This window comes from Ischnura elegans, chromosome 7 (genome assembly GCF_921293095.1).
Source record: "Ischnura elegans chromosome 7, ioIscEleg1.1, whole genome shotgun sequence".
Classification (NCBI taxonomy): Eukaryota; Metazoa; Arthropoda; class Insecta; order Odonata; family Coenagrionidae; genus Ischnura; species Ischnura elegans.
In genome coordinates this window covers 5,746,049-5,766,650 of record NC_060252.1, presented here as the reverse complement: position 1 = coordinate 5,766,650, position 20,602 = coordinate 5,746,049, and the positions used below count along the sequence as shown (strand labels likewise).

The following is a 20,602-nucleotide window of genomic DNA, read 5'->3' as shown; positions in this document are numbered from 1 at the left end:
ATACTTTTCTTTTACGATATAATAACTGTGGGGTAATAAACACTATACAAGTTAGTTTCATTACAACGCACATTTTCTAGAATTCATCGCCATCTTTCGAAGGCGCAGACAAGTTTCGCCGTAAGAACCTGTGTATGAATGTGAATTTTCAGAAACAACAGCAAGGAATTACAGAAGCCTACGAATAATGTGTTTGTCAGTTGTTGATGAAAAATTGGAAGAACATGTTCCTAAATTTTCCTGAGAGTGACATGTAGGTAAGTTGTTTCTCAAGCCAAATCCCTTGATTGGATGGCCATTAAAGTATCCAATGTTGCGATCAAAATGATATGAAAAGAGGTCCAAAACGCCATAGGAACTTAAGGTGAAAGGTGACGCGTATCTGCTTCAGATACTTTAAGGAATCGGCTGGCCAATATCTACGGCCCACTGCAACTTTTAGTCCATGGTAATATTCCATTGAAATTTCTCCTACGCCTAGTTGCTGTCAACACTTTCATATATTAGTCTGCTTTCTTTCATAAAGAATAACTGCCATTTTGTTGCGACGCAGTAATTTATTTACCAATTTGTCCACATACAGCATAATTTCCAGTTTACAGCGGCACAATATAACAAACATAATGAGTACAAACAAAATTAAACATGATACATTTAAATGAATAACAATGCATTGAATCTAATCATATTGACCTTAAGAGTGTCTACCTAAGATAGGAAAGAGCGCGGTTTGTAAAGGTGTGGTTAGGCAAAGAGAACGGGTCAATGTGGTCTGGAAGAGAGTTTATGTGGGAAGAGTGGTGGAAGCGGAGGGAACGTTTGGTCAGGGACCAAATGGTTTATGAATGAAGAAAATAACACAACTAGAATGAATCATGATAATGTTAACCTGTAATGCATACCTATAAAACCTAAACTTGAGAGTAGAACGGCCAAGAAAAACCCCACAAACACATAATACCCTGCAAGCTACCTCCAGGGTGCTTGGCAGGGGTTCATTCATTAGCATGCTGGAGGATTCCCACATGCACACCACACGATCAAAAAAATATTACGTATAATAGCAAAAAAACCGCGCATTCATGCATAGACAAAACTTGGCAACGGTTAGTAATTATTGTAGTGAAACCATGGAGGGTGAGAACAATGGAAAAAGATAAATATGCAATGATTCGTCTTAGCGAGTGACACCGTGAGATACCGTTGTTATCCCTGATGACACGAGGAGAGAATGGCATTTTAAATATCTATGTTTTGCTGTCTGTTTCCTTTGATTTCTTCTCTTAATCAAGTCTACCATAGTACGACGATGAAAGAAGGATAACTTTCTCGTCATCTGAGAAAAGTATTCTCCGCATTTACTAAGTAAATTTATGATATACTTTACGCAGCAGCAAAGATTAGTGTGGTGTGATAGTTATCACGAATCTGGCCGCTCTGCGCTGCACTCCATTGATTTCACCACTCCATAAGGGTCCCACAATTAGCAACGTATTCAAAGTGAGGCCTTACTATAGAGTCATGTAGCTTCACTCTTTCTCCTTTCTATGGCATGTACTGAAAACTCTTTTTACCAATCCTAATTCATTAAAATGCACATTTTCTAGAATTTATCAACATTTCTCGTATGCGTAGACAAGTTTTGGCATAAGAATCTGTGTAAGAATGCGTATTTTCAGGTACAACTTACAGCAGGGATGGCCTATGGATAGTGTGTCTGTCAGTCGATAAGGAAAAATTGGAATTTAAGGTTGGCTTTCTCGCGAACTTCGCGTATGTGAGATATCCCCACGTGGGGTCTGGACCCCACGAGACATCCCGAGTAATGGTGATCACTTACAGTATTTTACTAACTTGGCATTCGATGGTTGGATCCCGTTAGTGGTGTAGCACGCATTTCTCAAGATTAAATTCTAACTCCCAAGTGCCGCACGATTCGTGTAATGCAGCGAGGTCCTATTCTAATGCCAATCTGTCGCAATGGAAATGACCTGTCTCTGATCACAAGTACATCACCTACGAAGAGGCGGATATTGAAGAATATTATTGTGAAAAGAGAACAAAAGAGGACTTATAAAACTTCCTTGGGGTACATCTGAGGTAACTGTATCCGACTTAACTCCATCTCCTTATTCTAAAATAGAAAGATTTGTAGTTTTTTTTAATGTTAAACGAGATATGTCAATTTAATGGATTAATCTGGGGAGAGAGAAACGGATCAATATTGCGTGCCAAATAATAACGTATAGGAGATAGTCGGAAATCAGCTGCCCGTTTAGAGAGTTCGATAGAGAAGATAGGCTGGAAAGTGTAGGCATGAAGAGTTAATGAAAAGATGGATGTCCAATAATTTTGGCGAAGATCTATTTATGCTATCGAGGGAATCTGGGACTTTCACCACAATTTCAAGCACCAAATCTAGGTCTGTTGGAGCTGCGATTGATCGTGCGGCAGAGCAATATCTTCATACTACCCCGTAAGCCTTTTGCACTGATTTGACATCTGGATTCCTCCTTGCATTTATCGCAGCCCTTCATTGTTTTGGGGAGAAACGAAAAAATCGAAAAAACATCACTTCTATCTAATTGTTTCTGTCGCGCCTAGAAGCAGTGGCGGATACAGATGGGGGGCGGAGGGGGCGCCCCACCCCCTTTGTGGGCCCGCCCGTATTGCCAAACATTGCAGAACCACAATTATAACTTTTTCATGTCATAAGATGGCATTTTCTTGTACATGTGTTTAATAAATTTAATTAAAATCTTCTTAAACTCTCATGTGACTTGATTATTTTTTATTAGGATAAAAGTAAAGGTAACTCAAGATATCTTTTGCGCCCCCTTCGAGTTTTTCTTGTATCCGCTACTGCCTAGAAGTATAGTGATCTTCTCCGTGTTTCCATGAAATGCTTGTAATATGAATTGCTTAAGCAATCTTTGCTTAGCACGATTCCTTTAAAGGCCTGTCTACACGATGCACATACGAGTTAATAGCTGTTTGAATGAACTATCTTTGTGGACGTAAACTGAACATGTGCGAATGCATGCACCAAATCAGAACAGGCTCTATTTTCTGTGCATGCATTCGCACAAGTTGGGTGGTCAAACGGTACATTTTGGAATTCATTCACGCGTTCCTACATTTAGATATTAACTCGACCGGGTTAATGTACCGAATAAACAGGCCTTTTCTGAAACCAGTTAGAACGGTTTTCTCCGGGCTTATTGTTCGGCCTATTTCCAAGAAAAATTTGTAAATTGTAATTGGGATAGATCATATATTGATGCTATAAGAAAATTGGGTTGACGCTGCGTTGTAAGGCCGGGGGTGGGTTGGGTAAAGTGTACAAAGTTGCTGTGGAGATATGTACGGTGAGATGTGGCCAGGTGCAGGAGAAGGGTGTGGGATCTGGAGGATGAGTCTTTTAATTGATAAGGGGTAATGGAATAGAATGAGGACATGATTGAGTAAATCCCTTGTCATTGTTAGCAGTGTCACACGGATTATTCTCGTGCATCCAGATCATGGAATATCTTTGGTAGGTACAAAAATACTGAAATGATTCTCTTCGAACAAATGTTTGGCATACAACGAGGAGGTATTGTTATTTTTGAAAAATGCTTCGTGCTCTTCTATACGTGTTTTTAGAGTTCTTCCTGTGATAATCTCTGACTTGAAGCACTGACGTATGTAAGAATGCGGAAAATTGCTATTTCAGGGCGTACCATTGCATAGCAAGGAGCGCACCCCTTAAAAATACTTCCCAAATATTAAGTAACGTCGAGGTCACCCCTATTATTAATAACTCCGCCCTCCGCTCCAAATGCCTGCTTCACGGAGATCGGGTTGCCACGGTGGCAAGTGTGTTGGCTGCCGACCCTTTGAGACCGGCTTCTAATCCCGGCGGAAGCGATGCCCGATATCTGCTTGAGTACTTCGTGGAGGGAACTTCAAGTGCAACACTCGGTCCATCCGGCAGGACATTACACTGTGGTTCCCATCGGCGCTTTTCGTTAAGAAGACGACGCCGGGATTTTTCTCCCCACTTCCCTCCCAACCCTGCCCTCCGGAAATGACGTTAGCTCTATGTCGCCTCCTCCAAATACCATTGGATGCCTCTCGTGCAATCTTCTTTCATCCATCTCTAGTTTGAAAAAGAAAATGATAGCGCGCGAGTCTCTCATGTCGGCGTGAGAGGGAACCGTCAGTGGCACGCTTTCACTCTGCTCCAATTCCGCTGGGAATACTCATACCTTACTTCCTTCCTTCCTTCCTCTCGGCGGCTGCTACTGCTGCTGTTACATAGAATACCTATATTTCCTCTCGCTCCGACCAGAGAAGACCTTGCTCCATGCTTTTCCAACCCTATCTCCCTTAAAATGAGAATCCTACTTACTTACGCTGAAAAGGTATCTATCAGCGTGTCACATTGGAACAAGTTACGACTATAAGTGATAAATTCTTCACCTCTCATAATTTAGGAAGTTACAGAAAATATCAATAAAATAAATGGATCATGTTAAAAATAACTGGATAGGGTTAAATTTAAAAAAAATTAGATGGTAAAACTCACGTAAAAATAGCTCACTGATCACTCTGTGATCGACTCGAAGGTTGGTTTGAATCGGTTAGAGTTGAGCTTGCCCCAGAGTAAGCCATGGCAGTTTGAATACCACACATCCATGATAGGGGACTAGCCTTTCCATGGGCCACCTCGCATTTGGAGGGTTTTTGCTTGGGGGTGTTTTCCGAAGGGTTCAAATGAGGTTAGAAATTGACACCCTTGTGTCAGCAGCGAAGCACTCTTCCCACTAGGCTATCACGCGTGAAATAGTTTAAAAGTACTTTTTTTATTTGTAGGTTTTTAGGTACATATTAAGTCTTCCTTTTTAAGTTTTTCTTCGATGTTTGACGTATCATGAAAGACTTTTGAAACCTAAAAACAGATTAAAACTCTGTAAAAATTATAATAATATAGTAGCATCACGAAATTTCCGCGTCTATTGGATATGAATGTATTCATTTAAAAATATCTTCCGGTCTAAGAAAAACCCAAGTGTCTTATACGTTGATAAGAGTTCTCAAAGATGCTATGTTAACAGAAGCGTCCATAGTTTTTCGAATTAATTAACTATAAGCATTTTTAAATCAGGCATTCCCATATGTTTAAATGTGTTTTAATATTTTATAGCGCCTGGCTATCAAGGCTCTGTACTCCGAAATAACCTGAATGGCAATATCTAATAGTAAATTGCAGTGTTACTAATTTTTTCCAGTATTTGCTGAAGGTCCGCTCTTCGTGCAAACGAAAGGGTTGGCCTTGAAATATCTCATCGTGGCGAGTGCAAATTACCACGAGGTTCGACTGCTCGTCCTCAGCAACATGATTGGTCATCAAATTGGTATTCGTGGCCGCCACCGCTTCATTCTCCGATCAGATTCTCTTTTCATGTTTGCGTTGTCTTGACTCCTACGTTTATTGCCTCTATTGCTTCATCCATAAGCCTCTCACACGACCCCTGCCTTTGTTTTACGTTTGTTGCGCCTCTCCATTGGTGATCGTCTGCATCGGATCTTCTCAAGCGTATACATAGCTGAGAGCAGTGGCGCAGCGAGGGGGGGTTTTGGGGGATAAACCCCCCCTCTAAGGCTCACAGAAATTTTAATTTTTAATCCATTTTACTTAATTGGATTATTAATAATCATAGAATAGTGTGAAGATTAATAAAATATCCCTCAGACAGCCGTAAAACTCACCATTTTGAACCATTTATCTAAAGCATTTTCTGGGGGTGGGCCCCCAAACCACCCGCTTACCCTGGCGGGTATGTAATACCCCCAGACTCCCCGGTATCCTAAAACCCCCCTAACCGTAATTCCTAGCTGCGCCCCTGGTTGATAGTGGCCTTCCAACGGTGTTCACAGCAACTCGTTCGTCCTAAGAGTCGTTGCATGCATCCATATGATAATTATTTGTGGTGATTTAATCTTTTCCCACTTCAATTCTCTCTCACACATCCCTCTTTCCCTCTTCCATATATTTCGTTCGATGTCTTCCTTTTCCGTTCTTGCCATCCACTTGTCCCTCGACAATCGTCTTCATCAGTATATCATGTCTCATGCTGTTCCATCTTCTTCTCGAGGTTTACTCGAGGCTTCTCTTCTCTCCTGCTCTTCTGAGGACTTCCTCCTTGTTGCCTCCGTCGATTTGATCTTCATGATTCTTTGCTGGCTTTCCACCTTTCTTCGAATGCTTCCTTTGCCTTTAAGTTGTCTTCTTTTCTCATACACCATGCGATAGAAACGTTCTCCACCCGTGGCCACGCGTTGGTTTGCTGATGAATTGTTCGACCCCATACGGCCACTATTATCACGGTCCGCCCAGCTGTCTCTATCTTCACACGTGCTCTTCTACCCTGCGCCACTTCCTTCTTGCTTCGCCGATTGCTCGCCTTTCGCCTCTTCATTCATTGGTTCTCAACTTAAACGTTGTTCTTTGCTTCTTTTTTTCCCGTTACACTATACCTGAGTTCTCTTTCGCTTAATTTTAAACTGATGTTTAGCCATTGTCATTTCCGTGTTTACCGTCATTTTGTTCGAATCCTTATGTCGTTTCCATAACTGCCATGCCATCAGCAAAACGTAGCGTACTAATTTAATCCTCATAACTAATTATTACGAAATTATTCTCCCTCATTTTATTGAAAACTTTCTCAATGGCGGTTCTGGTTTCGTATCTTAGTTTTCTTTTCATCAATTTTCGGCTGATATCTGGCCATTGTCCTCTCCCTATTTATAAATACCCGCTTCAAATCCTGCCCTGTCTCAGCTATGACCGCTATCTCATCTTTAAATTGAAACATACTATGGATTTGTGGACTCTTGAGGCCGATTTCATTGATGCTTTCTAGATGCAGGTATTCTCATTCGCCCAATGTGTTCCAATCCACGTTTTCAAACCTTCCTCTGACTGTGCGAACGCTATTAATTTCTTCTCCATTCTCTACCCGCAGCGGAACGCCGAACGCTACATAATATTGCCTCTCTTGTATCGTAGCATTTCCTTTATCCATGTTCTTCATCCAAAAATTCTTGTTTTATATCTCTTGCTTTCCTCGCTTTCTCTCTTTTTCTTTTCTGCCAAATTAAAGTCGACCTTTGTTTTTTTATAACTCCTTACTTGATCGAGTTTTGAGATATCATGACCCATGATTTTTTCTAAACTCTTTGCACGGACAATCCTCACTTCTCCCATTGATATTTGTATCTGTGGCGTACACAGATCGTGATTTCGGGGGACGGGAAGCTCCCTCGTATTCGTCCCTTTGGGGATTATCGTTTGCAACATTATTTAGGCGCAAATGCAGACAGTGACATCGATTACGAGAGCCGAGTGACGACACTTCAGAGATATTCTCCAAATAAATCTAGGCGGTGATTTCGCCTCTAAAGGATTCCCTCTCTCTGTATTTCTCGCCTGCTCGGAGTAATTGCGCTTTTTATAATAATATAAGGCGATGGATAGATAACAGTAGGAGAGGTTTATTAAATCATTTTAAACTACGGCATCGTACCAGTTTTATATTTACATATATGATATGTACGATGACTGCTAATGTTCGGGTTCTCCAGCCGCGTCTGTCGTTTATGGTTGACTACAGTTTCGGAAGCCATCCTGAAGTCTTATATAGCACTGGCCGATCTCCCCCTGTGCGCTGATTGGTCAGTACTCTCTTCCACACGTTGCTGATTGGATAGCCATTGTCCCTGTTAATATTTTGTGTTTTGTCAATTTCAATTGCTTCCCTGATTTGCCTTGGGTAGAATCGACTCTCTTTTGCCACTATCTTCGCTTTTTCGAAATCAATTTTATGGCCCGCCTCACTCCAAGCATGCTCTGCAATGGCTGACAAGTGCTGATCTCCTCTATTTACTTAGTAACCTACCAATCGGAACTTGGATACTTTTCCCCAATCAGCCGTAGGTGAAAATTGAGTATAACATTTTCTTTAAAATGACGTATTTTTCATTATTATGGCATGCACTGAAGCCCAGATATAAATTTGCTAAGTACAGCGGCACATCATTTTGACGCCGACAGTAGTCAGGAGTGCTGCTTACTGGGAAAAATTACTTTTTTTATTTCAAAATATTAATTTTTGAAATGAAGAGCAAAATCTCTCGGCATTTTTAAGGACATTTTGAGCGACCCTCGCACTATGCGCCTTAGAGGTTTTCCTAGAAATGGAGTGGCACCGCAGTCGCTTTCGTTGCCATTTCACCTCCTTCATTTCTCGTGGTATAATTATTATTTATTGTTAGGTCTCGATGCGACGACGGACATGCAACATGGCCACACCGAATGGAAATTACCCAATAGAAACACACACGCACACAATTGAAATTGGACGTATGAAACAAACAAAATTGGAAATGGACTTATCAACTCTCATTTAAGGTTATGTTTGCTTCCAAAATACTCTCCCCAGTTCACTCCTTGAGACTGTACGATCGGTTGTTGTGACTGAATTCTGATCACAATGGACCGCTATGCATGAAGACGAGCTGAAGGTTGTCCGGTCCCTCTGAAGGTGGTCGACTCCCGTATTTGAAATCGAAAAAATGTGCAAAATTTGAATGTTGATAGAATAGCGTGTGGAATTTTGAGGTGCAAAGAGCTCTTTTATGGGATCCTGGTAACCTACCTTCCGAGTCGCCATCACATCCGAAGTAGGTACATGACATGAGAAATAAATTCAAAGTAGAGGGATTCCACATGTGGTATTTAAATAGAGCACAAGTCTGGAGGTCCTTCTCAAGATGGCCACAGGCCCAATTTTTTAGCTTCACTTGAGGGAATGGTTGTATCAGCATTCCCTTGATTACAGTTCTGTGATTTTGATGCGTTTTCGATAAGTTCGTTCACACTGCTGAGTTAAAAAAATAACAAGATAGTTTGTTTGCTTTACACGAAAAATACAGGACTCTGAGGAAGAATTTTTTCGTGAATTTTTTACTATATTTTTACTTACTTTCCACTCAAATTGTGTATGTTATCCATGGGATCTCTCCTTTAGGAGCATAAGAAATTTCCGACCGATGCGGTATTCGAATTTCGTTTTTCATGGGCATAGTGTTGGAATAACATGTGCAAAAGAGAGTGAATTTAAAAATCGTCCTCTAGGATAGGGTGAACTGCATTTGTTGGGAATTATTACGACCATTAGAAGAGCCTAACTTAAATAGCACACACTCTCGACACATAATCTCATTATTCTTAGAAATAAAATTGTTAAGAGGTATTAATTGGGTGATGTTGCGTCGAGGGCCTCGACCCCTCTCTATCAATATGTACGAGTAAATGTAAACGGGAGCGATTTTTTCAGTGTTCGTCAATACGACCAAGATTAAAATGGATAGGTATGTCCCTGGTCACGTGATTCTTGGCTCCAACTGCGATCTTCCCTCAGCTGGGAAGATCTTCGACGGCGAATTGCCTTGTAGGTTAACGCGATCTTTATTTCGACTGAATGTTTCATTTACTTCGACTTTAATCCTCACGAATAAGAAGTGTCATCATTTTAATGAAATACTCGAGGAGTATGCATTCTTATTGTACATAACAATCTTCAAGTTTTGTGAAGTCCGTTTTGCGAAGTTCTTAACGACGAGCAATAGCGGTGAAGATTTTTGGGTGTCACACCGGGTAAGATTTTCATTTTCCATACCTAGAATCGTTGGAAGAAGATTTGGAAAATCCTTAGAGGAGTGAAAGCCGAAAAATCTTCACTGTCCAGGCTGAAGTTGATGAAGAATTTATTTTTTTCCTAGTGCAGTCTCTATTTAAACATTATTTTTGGAATGGCCATTTACATCTATTTTTTGCGAATGGAAAATCCTCTCTCGCGAGTTTTGATCGCATGGACATCTTAAGTTGGCAAAAGGAGACCTCGCTACACCGCTTGGGAGTCTCGCATTAGTCGTCGTCACTACATTTCGCTCGCCTCGTAGCCACCTAGAGTCCCCCCCCCCTCTGTTTATATTTACTCTGAAGGGGTGGGGGGTCACCCATTCGAAGACCGCCATAAAAATCGTCGCCGGTCAAATGGGGCGCTCGCTTCGTGTCCTCGCCCCTTTCGTCTCCGCAGAGGGAGCTTCCTGCAGCAGCAGTGGGAGGGGAAGGGGATGTTTGCCGGAGGAGGGGCGGCGGTCGCCGCGGGAACCGGTTTTCGGAGGGAGAGGTTGAGGACCCCTCGCTCCCTTCTTCCTTTGGGCCCGCCGCCGCCCCTGAGCTACCTGTGCCACGAGGAGACCGCCTCCATTATCCTCCCCCCCCCCCCCGCAAGAGCGAGCGGTGAGTAGAAGAAGTCTGGAGCCGTGAGTGAGCCCAATGCGAAGGAGACGAAGAGTGGAGTCGGAGCAAGACGGAACGAAGCGACTCTGCCTGCTCCAAAGAGCAAAGTGAAACTCGTGTTCATTGTGTCCCCTTCCTCCCCGGATTAAGACGCTGTCGATTGTGCCTTGTGTTTGTGCGTGCGTGTTGTGTGTGTGTTGTGTTTGTGCCATGAGTGTTCCCGGGGCGGCGCGAGACCGGAAGGCGGCGATCGCGGCGACATCCTCCCCCCTGCGGCGACGGCGCTGAACTACTCCTCTCCCGTGGCCAGACAGCGGACGCCCTCGCCGTATTCCGATTCAATCACTGCTCGGTAAATAACACTATCCATCACGAATATATATATTTATACATGCTGCCTTTCCCCCCACGGAGTCTCGCTTCACAGTTTAATGGATTCCGTGTTCCGAGGGACAATCCGTTGTAGTTTCCGCTCGCCTTTCCTTCGCGAACCTTCCGAGCCCATCGCAATCCGTCGTGCAGAGCGAGCGAACTCAATGCAGACACTGACGAGGGAGACGAAACTAAAAAGACCGTGGACCCTTGGAGCGGGACCTGCTTCAGTCAACCCCTATAGGAGCCCCTGTGTCTCTCCTCGAGGGCCGTCCCATTAGGGGTCTCCGCCAATCTCACGCACCGGGGGTCGTTGCAGGCGGCATCCTCTTGTGACGTCACGACCCCAGGGTTCGCCCCCTCCGACGTAAGCGCGGTCGCATTGCCGACGCCTCCCCTCTGGTATACCAGCCTATCTATCCTAGGCTAATCTCGCAATTAGAGAAAATATGAACAAGAGCGCTCTAGGTGGCAGCGCAGTAACCGGAAGGCCAACAGTGATACCCACAACTTGAACGTTAATAGGAAAAACGGAAATAGTTAGCAAATGAAATACTGATGAATATATATTTCATTGATATCCGGATGCTTCTCCTTCACCTAGTGACTACTGAAATTCATGGAAATGAATCAAAGGTAAACAACCGCCATCGCCGCAATCAGCCATTCAGGCCCATCACGCGATTTGGGATTCTACCATCTCAACCTCGGGCGCATGCGCAGTGGCTGCTAATCGCTCTTTTAAATTCCGCAATCTCCGTGTGATCAGGTGCCATGCAATTGTTTTTTTCCGTGTGACATTTCACGGGAACTTCGTGAAGGTCTAAACCGATGAAGTTTCATTCCTGTTGCCTCTTGGGGTGCTTTTTAATCGGTTGTAGTAAAAAGAATTGACTGCCGCTAGGCGATGAGGGTGGAGCGATCCAGTTATCCTCGATGTTGAATTTACAAAATTTGAAGCATGGTGACTCGATACGTTAACCCGTACGTGTAAATGTCTACGTGTATGAATGGTTACCTTCACGAACAAAATCAGAACAGGTTCTGTTTCTGCTCCCGGATTCGCACAAGTTGGGTGGTTACACCATTGGGCATTTTCGTCATCATTCACGCGTCCAATCATTTTGACATTAAGTCCCACTGATTGAATTACCGTGTAGCGAGGCCTTTACAATCTCGAGAAATAATATTGAAAATTAAGAATTTCATAGATCACATTGCCACGAATGTCAATTTCTGCTTAGCAGTATTAATTATAGCTTATTTTTGCACGAAATTCGTATGTATTCGAAATCCGTATTCCCTGTCCGTCAGTTGCGATTTCTGTTAGCCGATTTGAATAAGCGTTGGATGACAACACATTTAGATGAGGTCGATTAGGTGAATCTCCTCTTTCGCGTGATATTCGTGCGATGGTTGTGCGTGGATGTCGGATGCAATGCAGTGCTGCCCCCTGTTGTCAACCAGCCCGTGCATGTGCACTCACGAGGTGCCGGGAGGAAGAGGGGGAGGGGGTGGTTCACCCTCTCGAGGAGCCGAGAAGGGTGGCAGGTGCTCCCAAGGGGGGTGAGGGGGGGGAAGGAGAAGACGAGGAGGCCCACCCCCTTCCTCCCTCCGCGTCGGCGAGTGGTCAGTGTTGTGAGGGGGTCTTCGTCTGCGGTGGCGACCCAATCACTCCTTCATTCCACATTCGCCGAATGGGGAATGTCTCTCAAGCACGCCCCAAATCGCAATTGATTGCAAAAATACGGAAGGTGGAAGGGAATTGTTGCGTGAGGCGTAAAAATTCGCAAAGCACACGGAATATATTCGAATAAAACGTACGTAATGATTCGTAAATCATTCGGAATACGCTGCCAGTGTTTGGGACCCTCGTGAAAAGGGCTTAATAACAGAGTTAGACCGCGTGCAAAGAAGAGCTGCCAGATATGTGAAAGGTCGTTACGATAGTCCTGTTAGTGTAACTGACCTCCAAGATAAACTCGGATGGGAATCTCTGTCAGACCATAGATTGAAAATAGACTAAACCTTTTAGATAAATTCAAGAGCAGTGTCTTTTCTGACGAAGTTAGCCATATCTTACGGACGCCAACTTACTAGGGAAGATCAGATCATATAAATAAAATATGAGAGATAGACTGTAGAACAGATAGATTCAGAATGTCTTTTTTTCACGATCAATAAGAGATTATAACGGCAGCGATAAAACTCATAGATAGATTAGATGACCTATAATGTAGCCTACTAACCTATGTAAAAGTTAATGTATGTTTCTTAATTTTATTATTATTTATAACAGCATATGGTAGTATAATTTGTTAGTATGCGTGGCGTTTTTTGGACCGTATGGTGTGCATGTGGGAGTCCAATTGCATGCTGGTGATTGATCACCCCCTGCCAAACACACTAGAGGTGGCTCGCAGGGTATTATGTAGATGTAGATGTAATTGAGATTTCAGTTGAAATTAAACATGCGCTACGTAGATGGTGGATTCTTCTTCATCTAGAAAATTTTATTGAGTTTTGAGTGAATTTCATTCTACAAAAGAGGAGCAATATTTAATACCTCTAACGTGAAATAACCACTCGTCAGAACCCCAAAGTTGCGACAGTTTTCGAAAACCTCAAAATATTGCCATTATTTGAAGGTGATAACTGCGTACTTACTGTCTGAACATTATGCATTTTATCTGCGTCAAGTATGCAGCAATGCAAACTATAAATTGCATTGGTTGTACTTCAGTTTGTAGACGTATTTTGTTCCTAAACGTCATTGGGCCACGTATCAAAAAACTTGAGCTTATAATGGACGACGGTGATCAATACGTAAATTATATATTCGAAGAGCATGATGACATCACTGTAGAAATACTTATGCATAAGCTCTGTAAAACGATGTCTGTGACAATGACAATTTGAGCTTTCTGTTGTGGGTGGAGATGACAGCGAAGAATGATAAAACCGTAGACGAATTCGATAAAAAAACATCGCGACATGTGTACTATTTCACTTGCAATTAGAATATAATTAATTATGTAGAATCCAGATAAATTGTAAGATTAAAAATATTCGCTATATTTATTTGTAGGAAAATATAAAAATTTACGTGAACTTCGCTCATAGTAATCGCACATCGTGCGTCATATGTTTTCAATGCGTAGAATAGACGAACTTTTAGTGATTACACAGCTGAAATATAAATGTAAACGTGTTATTTCATAATAACATAGGTTTATATGGAGCTCTTACATCTCTTTGGAGACACCTAGCCGCAGCCGAAGGGAGTTGAAAATGATTCAGCGCCCCCCATTGGTCGTAGATATGAATTCCCGCGTGATCTGATGCGATGATGGTCTAGGTAGAAGAGACTTCGGAGGTTGGGAGCTGAAGATAAGCCACGCCGAAAAAAAAGCACCATGCAACCATTCGCTTGTAAGTGTAAATATGTAAATGCGAAAGCTGTCACCCACGCTTCATTAGTTGGTGACGTCATTAGAGATCTGTCTAATTTAGTGGTCTAGACAGAATCATACTTTGAGGGAAGAGGTGGTTCACAAAGTGTATAAACAAGTACGAATTATTCGGGGCCAATGCAAAATCCGAGCATGTGCGGCTTCACGTTCGCCATGGCGTCGTGACGACATCAACTTATCTTCGAAAGGGTTAACTCCGTCGATTCCTCGCCGCGAACAGCTCAAGAAGGGAGCAACGCATCAGAAAAGAGAAAAATTGCACAATCTTTATTTTTCAAATTCCTTCACCAACGAAAAAATTAGTGATCATCTTCGCCAACTGTGACCGATAAGGATCGACAGGGAAATGTAAAATTAATGTCCAAAAAACTGAAATCGTTCATCAATTGCGTAATTAAATGCTTATTTGATTGCGATTTGAAAATTGAAAGAGACACGGAATTTTTCCGTTCATCCATACGTCGTCTAATTCCTGACCTATTTGCGGCAGAAAAATCGACCGCCGCACCATTTCGCAGATTAGATGATGACGTCACGGATTCGTGTCGAGCGGGATATCGCTGCTCCTCATCCTCGCGTATCGGCCTCTCGTGGTTCCTCGTTGCTTGTGAGATTGCATCCCTCTGCGGGTGGTTCATTCTCCATGAGAGTGTGAATGAACCGTATGTGTGTAAACAAGGCACGAAAAGAGGGCTACATCTCTTGCTTTTTTATCTTAAACTTTCAGTGTAATGGCTCATTGGGGAAGATTTTTCTCATCGTAATTAATCATCCTCTTCCAATTAATTACGATTTCTTTTTTTGATGAACTGCCAATTTCGCAGCCTGCAAACGTGTCAATCGATACTTAATCCAACTGAAAAGTTTAAAGATATAATTTCCTTTATTGTTCGGTGGAAAATATAATTCCTGTACTAATCTCTTAGGTATAATATCTGTTGGACCTCTCAGCCACATCCCATCAGAGAGCCTTCCCGCAATCATGTTTCAATCGCAGGGGTTCGAACGTCTTGAAGCCTAAGAGATGCTTCATTCGAGGTCGTTGGTACAAATCCTATCTACGAGTAATCCGAAATCGTAGTAATACAAAATCACGCATAATTGACTGGGAATGCAGAGAAATTAATGCAATTTTGATGGGTTTACCTTCTGCGTTAATACATTAAACATTTCGCTATAAGATGTGAAATTTTATTCATAAAACACAAACTTGTGCAAATAATCTTTTGAGGCATGTGGTTCTAGTCTAGGTTGGGAGGAGTGGAAGTATACGAGGGGGCCCATTTGTTTACGTTTGCATATATGATCCATGCACAGTCTTAAGTTCGCATGTAATAATAAGAATCAGTTAGGTGGTTGACTACATTGAAATATGTAATCACCCAGCCTGTATTCAGGACAATGTATCATTAACAACGATTTCTATTTGTGCCGTTTTTTGTAATGATATATGCACAGGCCACAGCAAATTGGTGGGTCGGCCGAATGGATTCCAATAGGGTAGTTTCCTATTATTTTTTTATTGCCTAAATCTAAAGATTATTACTCCTGGAGTACGAATTTCACACTTTTAGATTTTTAAATGACGATATCTATTTTTCGCGATTAAATGAAAAGTGAAAAAAATCAAGCGCGCGAAAACGCGACACGTAAGTAGGAATGATGGGAAAAAGTCCGTGCGACGCATTTCTGGTTCCCCCTCCCGCCTTGTGAGGTGACCTTGATCGAGGCTCTGAGAACTGATAGGACGCAGGATGCTAGCGGGTAGCTGAGTACCTTGCTGGCTGGTAGCGCTTGGCTTAAAAAAGGTTTATTAATACCTTATCAAGCGAAGAAAACTTTCCGACCTTAGCCAGTTTTAATAAGTGATTATTAAGACATGTTCCCCTGAGCTCTGTGCCTCCTGCATGCATTGATAACCTCAGACGATGTATAACTCCTATCCTCTCGTGTAGAAACTAGGTCCCTGTGACGTCACGTGGAGTGGAATCGCATGGGCGCCAATCTGGCCTTTTTCAAATGAGGATAAAATTTGACCCTTGCCATTCGTCTAAACCGGTATTTCAAAAACCAAATAATTTGTGTATTATGAATACACTAATGGTGGGTAACGAATCGCAATCAATGCCTTTCGTTTTCTTTGATGAAGGAAACTACCCTATTCATAGGAAATGTTTTGGGTTGATTGTAGGTGGTAGGTGTACTCGCTATATATGAACCAGTGGCGCCAACTCTATGGGGCCTGAGGGGGTCCGAGCCCCCTCAAAAATTCTTCATGGGTGTGAGGAAAAAATATCTCAGGCTTGTAGATTTTCCCCGGAGTGTCCATATATTGAGATTCGAGTTATAAGGGTTCTAATGTTGATCATATGACTATTCTAAAATGCTTAAAAAACTTAAAAACTCACTACTTATAAAATTTTCCGGGGCAAGATCCCTGGTTTGGGCCCCCCAATATTTTTTGTAAGTCGGCATCCCTGACATTAACTACGAGGTCTACACAATGGACAAAGGGAAATGGTTCAGAATCGTTGGGGTTGTGATATTTCAGCATGGAAAAGGTGAATGAAACCAAAATTCTAAGAAAAGGATGTATAATTATAGCAGTGCTTTATAACTGAATGCAATTATTTGCTTGAAAATTTTAATTTTTATGCTAGTTGCATAACTTCTACTGTTCTTTACTTATATTTATGCCTTTCTTTGTTACCATTTTTCTTGGCTTGCATCGACATACTTACCTACTACCCATAAGGCCGCCTCAATTGGGGGGCGTTAGGTCACCAACCGTTAACAAATGAAAAGCACATGGGCGTACGAAGTTCCATTTATTAAAGTCATTTATTGTTATCGGGGGAAAAACGAATTCCCTTTATCTATCCGTTTGACAAAATATCTCTCTTAATTTATCGCTTCTGTAGGACCTGGAAAGATAGTGGGGCTCTAATATATTGCTCTCCTTGTCGCGCTGAAAGATATTTATTATCAATTGCTCAATCAATCTGAGTGTAGCGTAATGCCTCCGAGTTTCAAGCGGCTCCACAGGCGGATTTAGAGGGGGGTACGAGCCCCCCCCCCCCCAAATACCACTAGTCGCTAAAGAAATAGACGAGATTTTTAATGCAAATATAAATAAATATTATATTTTAATGTTCAAGTTATAAATAGATATTAATAACTTTCATATTGAATTTAAGACTATATTTCGTAGAGCAATTGTTGCATGTAGTTTTTAATCCTAAATACGAGAGGACCATTTGCCTCTCAAACCCTGTTGCTCCCCCATAAAAAAATCCTGGTCCCCCTTGAGCGCCTACCAACCCAATTCGTTTAAAATCTGTGAAATGTTTTCTGTTACGTGATTCCTCAAAACTGGTACGGGCGCCCTCTCTGCAGTTTCTGAGTAGTCGGATTGCTTTCCTTTGTATTTTACCAAGTTCACGGATTAAGTCTTTCTGCACCAAATTCCATATGCTCACTGTACATTCAAACTTAGTTTAGGTTAGAAGAATACTCGTCCTAAACTTTATCATTTACCATTGATTTTTTTCGCTTTTAAGGGGGGACAACTTGGTTCGCCCATGAAATGATCCCCCTCGAAATTCAGCTATCCTCGAAAGCCACGCCCCATTATAATTAGGAAAATAGGGTGCATTCGAAATATTCATAACTACCAGAAAAACGAAGTTAACGAAATAGGCGCATCGATAATTTCTTTCCTTAGCCCTAGCCCTATAATTATAAAGATTTCATTGAGGCCACGACACTTGGTGTGTCGAAATCTGCTGTCTGTTTATCAGGTGGCTACGTTACCTGTTGTGTGTAAGTTATGACACATTTCTTATCCATGCATCTTATGTATGAATGAATTCGAGTATATGTCTGTGGATGAGTTTGTCCTTCATGCACTGTCACACCATTCAACCCATCGTCATAAAGGTGGTCTATGTGTGCAGTACGAGTAATTGGAGGAGCAGGTTTTTTGTCTGATCTGGTGGGTTGTGAGTTACCAATTTGGCCCAAACGGTTGCCATTTTGGCCCGCTTCACCTTTGACTCTTTAAAAGTACAAACTTGAAATTAAGATGAGGTGGTGTGATTTTTTAGAGAATGGACCTCGTAATTCTTTCAATCGGTTTTCATTTACGATTGTATCTCCCTGAAAATAACTTTTTTTTGCAGGAATAGAAAGATCAACAACTTCGCTATTTCCACATGGTAATTTATTGAGACCGACCAAAGTACCCTGATAATATTACGCTGTAATTAAACATGGTCGGTCTCAATAAATTACTGTGTGGAAATAGCAAAGTTGTTGATCCTTCTATTCATGCGATTATGGACTTCCATCACGTTACGCCCGCTACTATTAATTATAACATTTTTTAGATTTAGTCTCTCATTTTTCTTTGCTGTGAGCGAACACATAATTCACTTGATAATCATTTATAATATTAATTAAATAGAAATGGTGAATATAAGTAGTGCTTGTGGTGTGTTTGAAATGTTGTGTCAATTTCATTAGGATTGGATCGAGGGTTTGAGAGAACGTGCGTATAACTATTTATTCGATGAATGGTTTACGCATGAATTAAGTACTGAGGTAAAGAAACTGAGAGAAAGGACTTCTGTCGGGATTTTATAGATCTTTAGTATTTTAATAAAACATTTCCTCAACCTCACTCCATTTGTCATACGTGACATTCTTATATATTGCTCCCCTGCATTTTCGTATTTACCGCATGGGCTCGAGAAGGAGGCGCACCCTTTTTTCCCAGAAACGGAAGACGAAGTTGAAGGTGGTACAGCTGCTGAATGAACCTCTCCTCCGCCTCATCTCAGTTATGCATACATCACCGATTGTACAACGCAAAAATCCCCTCTTGCGAAATTATTAGTTATCAAAACAACCACATCAGGGATAGACGAAAATGTCCAGTAAAGAAAGAACCAAAAACACCGTAACTAAAGCAATTGCGAAGGTACCTAGTCGGTACTTGCGAATGAAATATGCCCGAAATATAATGAGACGCAGTTTTAGGACCGAATGGTCGTGGGAGTATGTTTGGGCTTCCCAATATCTCGCGATTTGGGAATGAAACAACGCCACAAATATGTTCTCGCGGGGAAGCTTAAGAGGGCGCATCACTCCCTTCCATCGGTCGAGATTTGTCTCGCGCATTGCTTGTTTGTCACTTAAGCCGTCGCACAGTGGGCTGAAATCGAAGAAAAGCTGGACAAATCCCCAAAATGGTTTTTTTGAGTCCGGAATTCGAAACTTTGCTCACTTGTTGTCAAAACATAGGTGCATTTTTTTACGCAAACCGTTTTTCATAGGTTACATTTTTAAACTAACTAATTAGCCTTAATGTTGAACAAATTTCGCAAAAATTACCCGCATTGAATTTTTTTTCGAAATTCAGCGTGTTAAAACTAACGCCACAATTTCTGTAGCTATTCAATGGCGTCTACGCTTTGAAAATTACCAGACGACGCGTCGACAGCAGACATTTTCCAGCTTTTGTCTTTCTCAAAAATTCGAAAATTTTGTGTATCTTGTTCTACATGTCTTCGAAAAAGCTCCTGAGTAAACATAATAAACCATGCTATGCAATGAAAGAACCAAATTATTCTTGATGTACACATATGTTGTGAGTGTCAAAGAGAAGAGTTGATAGACGTTCATCATCAAATCTTAGATAGCTTTGACGCAGCTCTCCATTCAGCTTTTCTGTCGGCTACTCATTCTACACATTCGTAATTATTCCTTTTTAAATCCTTCATCAGCTGTTCCACTTTGCAGGCAAAGTAAACCAAGATTACAGTGCTATCAATTCATTGGCCATTAGCAACTATTCTTTTACTAAATTTCAATAAAACTAAAGCTATACTCCTCGGAAATTCAAAATTACTCTGGAATGTCATCTCGTCGTCTTAAGTGGCATTCTTGATTAGATCATCTCTCGCCGCGTTGTTTGTCATGGGGTGGTGTCACGACAGTTTCCCCTGGATTCCAACAGGCGCCTTCCGGTTGAAATGCCGACATCGGTGTTTTCGCAGCTTTCATGTAGTCCTCGTTCCTCGCTGCTAATCACAACGCGGCAGCGAGGGACAAGGGCTATATGAACGCGACGAAAAGACCGATGTGGGGCCCTTCGACCGGAATACGCCTGGTTTACTAAGGAATATTGATGTTAACAGATCACCGAATGTTGGGAAAACTTAAATATTGATCTGTAATGTCGTTAAAAATCTTGGGATTGCTTTGTAACATACTTTGGAAAGATCATATTACTTGCCAAGTGCTATACTTACTTAGTGCTATATATAAGGTTAATATAATACATTATTAGCTAAACATTCACAAAAAACTTTTTCCGTTCAAACTCGTGAGCAATTTGTTTCCT

At 41.7% G+C, this 20,602-nt stretch overlaps 1 protein-coding gene across 1 annotated transcript in view; it reads left to right on the top strand.

The window, feature by feature from the left end:
- LOC124162500 (ankyrin repeat and BTB/POZ domain-containing protein 2) overlaps window positions 1-20,602 on the top strand; it is a 113,242-nt gene that overhangs the window by 13,134 nt on the left and 79,506 nt on the right. The gene's annotated exons all lie outside the window — the stretch shown is intronic.